This window comes from Apium graveolens, chromosome 10, assembly GCF_009905375.1.
Source record: "Apium graveolens cultivar Ventura chromosome 10, ASM990537v1, whole genome shotgun sequence".
Taxonomy (NCBI): Eukaryota; Viridiplantae; Streptophyta; class Magnoliopsida; order Apiales; family Apiaceae; genus Apium; species Apium graveolens.
In genome coordinates, this window is record NC_133656.1 from 153986859 (window position 1) to 153991926 (window position 5068).

Below are 5068 nucleotides of genomic sequence, written 5' to 3' on the forward strand. Positions count from 1 at the left end.
TGTTCCATATCATACCTATCTTGCTTAATTCTTATGTGTAATGTTTCTGAATGAATGCCATGTATTTCTAATACAATGATTACTTATCTTTATGCCTTGAATGCATCTCTTAGTACTTGCATTAATTATAGAAGAAGCATGTTTAAGATCACAATAGGGCAAAGACTACTAGTCCTCTTTATGTAAGGTTGGAACCATTTTCCCCTAGCCTAGAGACAAATCTGTCAAGGGTATTAAAATAGAGAAAATGGCCAGTCAAAGATAAGAATTAGCATAATAAGGTTGCAGCTGTTGTTATCTCTGATTATAATAATATCTAATCCAACTGGACCAAAACTGATAAGTTGGGTACCAAGAACTGTTAATCCATTTGTGAGTGCAGGACATAGCAGGTTAATTGATTCATATATATTCTTGGTAATTCATACTCAAGGCATATGATCAAAGAAAGAGCCTCACAATCAAATGTGATTGACAAAAGCTATTTCGTCAATAATCTTTGGAGATGACAACAAAGGTTTTCATTACGGGACAAGCTATACAAAAAAAGGGATGTCATCATGAATTGAACAATTGGTATCATTGATAACAACTAATTATTGGAGTCACTGATAACAATTGAAGCATCTTTCATGCTGAAGAATCAAGGCACAAATCCTCTTATCAGACAGTTCTGCATCAAAGGACAAAATGTCAATTCAATGAAGGATTAGTGTCTCATCTGAAGCAGGAAGATTGAGAAGCTTGCTCTTCTTAGAGTAAGGAAAGGATATGCTCATGGCTATACTGGAATCTCAGGAAAGGTGAAGTCAATGGTTTCTACTATAAAGCTTCATCTGACAAAAGTTTAGCTATGGCATTATAAGCTCTCACCCTTGAACATCAACACAAGGAACTCTTTTGTAAAAAAACGGGGTTTAGTGAGAGGACCGCCTCACTTAGAATACAGAAGATGATAAATGTGAGGCATGTCAGAAAGAGGAGTCAAAGACAACATCACACCAAAGTAAAGACATAACTCAGTGATGGTGGATGACTACTCTTAACATAAAGTTATTGTTTGTGCGTTCTCAAGACAAGACATCACATATGGTGATTGATCATATCAGGAAATCAAACTGGAAGCAACCAACTGTAGAGATATATTCAGTACTGGGAGCTCCGTGTCAAAATGGAGTGGTACAAAGGAAGAACCAGAACTTGATTAAAGTTACAAGGGATACATCAAGCTAATCAAGACTTCCTAAATACAAAAGGGCTGGAGCAGTCAATACAGTTTGCAACAAGTTAGATCAAACCTTGATCCAGATATATACATGAAGACCACTAATGAGTTAATGGCCAACAGAAGCAAAAACTGGATAACCTCAAAGTGTTTGGAGAGAATGTTCTATAGTTAGGATATTTTCCATGGCTACTCAGTAGAGTCTACAACCTACAGGGTATTTGTGGTTGATCAACAGAAGATGATTGAAAGTCTAAGTGCACAGTTCAACAACTCAATGCTCCAAGCTATTAAAGGAGAAATTAATGGTATTGATGATTCATATCCAAGCAGTGGAATGGCAGTGTATAATACAACTCATTAATTCAATGAAGCCAGTCAGCAAGGGTAAGGATTTTTAGGTAATCCCAGCAACAACTTAGGGGGAACAAAAGAAGGATCAACTAGTCAGACACAACACCACATTGAAAATTTAGAGGACACAACAAGAACATATCTGCTGAGACAAAGGGTTTGATGTCAAGTCTATTCCCAGAGTCTAGTTCTTAAGTGATCCAGATGGTGGAGTAATGATTAGCAGGGCTACTGAGTGTGAATGATTATTTCTCTAGTTTTCTATCTGAAGAAGAAACTAAGAAAGTTACAGAAGCTCTGATAGATCCAGATTGATTGGGTGATTGCAAAACAAGATGAACTCAATCAGTCAGCAAGCAGATTGTAGGAAAGCTGGTATCCAAACCAAATGACAATATTGTAATTGGTATAAGGATAACCAGAAGTCAAACTGGATGACAATGGCATTATTACGAGGGACAAGGCTAAACTGGATGCTAGGTTATTATCAGGAAGCAGTATCTAACAGATAGCACCAGTGACGAGACTTAAGGATATTACGACATATCAGGCACCTGATGCACATTACACTTGGAATTGGACTCTAGTAGATGTGTACAAGTCCACTCCTGATTGGTGAGTCAAAAGAGGAAGTCAATGCATAACAATTCATGGACTTTGCAGTTGCAGATCTATTGGACTACGTATATCTCTTCTTCACAAGCTCACTTCAGGTTGGTATGAACTAGTATACTACTCAAGCAATCATCAAGGACATGGTATGGCACTCTAACTGAAGTTGTAGTTAAATATGAAATAGTAGAGTCGTCATATTAATAACTCTCGTATCATTAGGCATACACATATTGTTTTATATGTGCAGTGATATAATGATAATGTTATATGTTGGTCTATTAACAAAGACTTGTGCAAGATTATTTGCTAAGTAATTGCAGAGTAGGTATGGAGGAACATGTTGGAAAGGTTACAATTCTTTTTGGAATTACTTCAAGCAAGCCATTAGGATAATTCTTTTAGGAGCTCAAGCAAGCAAAAAGAACAATTCTTTTAGGAGCACAAGTAAACCAAAAGAATGATGGTAATACAAGTAAGTTAAGGATCTTTTGAAGATGCAAAATTTAAAGGATTTTGAACATGCCAAGACTACTTACCAACAGAAACCACTAAAGCTTGATCAGTGCAACTTAGGGGTAATGACAAGCTATAGAGGTATGACGAGCTCACTCTTTTACTTAAATGCTAATAGACAACTTGTAATGTTCTCAAGATGCCAATATGCAAGGTTCCAAGTGGATCCTAGAGAATCCAATCTTATAGCTATTAACAAGATTATTAGATATCTTAAGGGACTACCAACTCTTGGAGTAAAGTACCCTAAAGATATTATGCTTAACATATTTGGCTATATAGAAACATATTATACAGGTTGTAAGAAAGACAGGAGAAGCATCTCTGAAGCTGTCAACTTAAGTGACAGGAGAAGCATATCAGGAAGCTGTCTTGTTATGATAAGAAACAACCTCAAATCCAACAACTCTGTGAACACTCTATAACAAGGCACCTTCACACCAGGTATTATCACTTTAGAGAGCATGTCATTTTAGTCTAAGAGTTACTGATAGAAACATTTATTAAATCACTTGATAAAGTTAATTTTTCAAGACTGGTTTGTAAGTGTGGGATATCATTCATTGTAAATTAGTTGGAAATCCCATCTGTAAGGAATTCTTATTATAAGCTCGCAAGTATTAAATCTTCAATATTTAAAGGACTTGTGAATTTATCAGTAATCTAGTACCTCGTACTTAGTGCTACTATCTTGATTATCATGATTACAATGTCATATACATTTGTGGTAGTTAAGTATTATAACATTAAGTTTGGATATTATTTTAATTGATTTAAATTATGATTGTAGACAATTCCATTCCATATCAGTCTCATAATTTGAATTGTATTATAATAATATGCAGCATAGTTATTTGTATCATATATGAATAATTATGATACTTTTAGTATTAGTGATATTATTTAGAATTCTTGTTCTAAGTAATCAATGCTCATTTCTAAAATCACTAATATTGAAAGTTGAAGTATTTTCTAAGTTATGTGTATAAAACTCTCAATATTTTATATGCTTAGAAAGTATTTCTAAAATTACTAATTATCCTGGGAGTGATTGCCATGTATATAAGTCATATATCCTATTGGTGCCTACTCAAGGATAATTATAAATATTTAAGTGCTAGTATGTAACTCATAGATATTTAGTATTTATTTATTTTAGGTAGTTTGGATTATGGAAATTGAAGCAATTCAATGATTTTATTTGCTCCATAATTCAACGAACTTAAAATAAATAAGCAGCATGATTGATTATAACTAAATTTGTCAACAATTGATATCTAGTATATTGATTGTAACTTATGTGTTATAAGTTAATTATGAGATTTTGGTTTTAGTGAATTTAGCAATGCTTATATCTCAAGAATTCACTGAAATCAGAATCATGATTGTAGCATGATTAGTTGTGTGCTAATTTTTGACTTATATCAGTTAATGATATTTAGTTAAGAGTTCAAGTATGAACTAATTGTGAAGTATTAGTATTTGTGACATTACTTAGAACTCCTCTAAGTAATCAATGTTTATCCTCAGTCACTTATACTAATATAAAAAGTGTAAAAATATCTCTTGAAGTAAAACTATGGTCAATGAAGATTTTGCTTTATTAAAAGTAACCATATGTTGTTCACCTAGAATAATTTTTATACTTATTTGCAAATTCCTAAATACTTTGATAATAGATGCAATACTCAATGGATCAAAGTATATGGAACTTAGAATATCTTTCCAAGATTGCAAACAAGTCAATGTTGGTTAATGTTGCTTTATTTATCGAACCAATATTGTTTGAGATATTACAGTTGTTAGGAGTTAACAATTGTACGATATATGAAATTGAATGTTGATGTCTTTTTGGTAGATAATTGGTTTAATTCATTGATATCTTATTTTAATGTTTAAAATAGGATCCAACATAATTATTGGTATCTAAAGTACTTGACAAGTATCAGACAATGATATATTGTTAATATTTTGTTGCAGATAATTGTGAGATTTTAAGTTCTAGTGAATATATATGCTTTGCTATATCTGAAAGATTCACTATAATTTGAAATCAGCAGCATAGTCAATCTTATTAAGGATATTTATCAATAAACAAGTTTGTTGATTATAATATTATAAAGATAGATTATGGAGCTTTTAACGTGAATGAGAATTACTTAGACTTTACCCTAAGTGATCAATGCTTTTACAAAAACTCATTCATATTGAAAGACAAAATCTTTCTTTCTCTTCTTAATACTGCTAGATCATCAGTCTGTGTCTTATCAAATCATTTATCTTTTTAGGCTTAAAAACAGACTTGTGCACTCGAACAGTTTTAGGAGAAAATCAAACTTCTTTCTACATTGGTGATTTCTT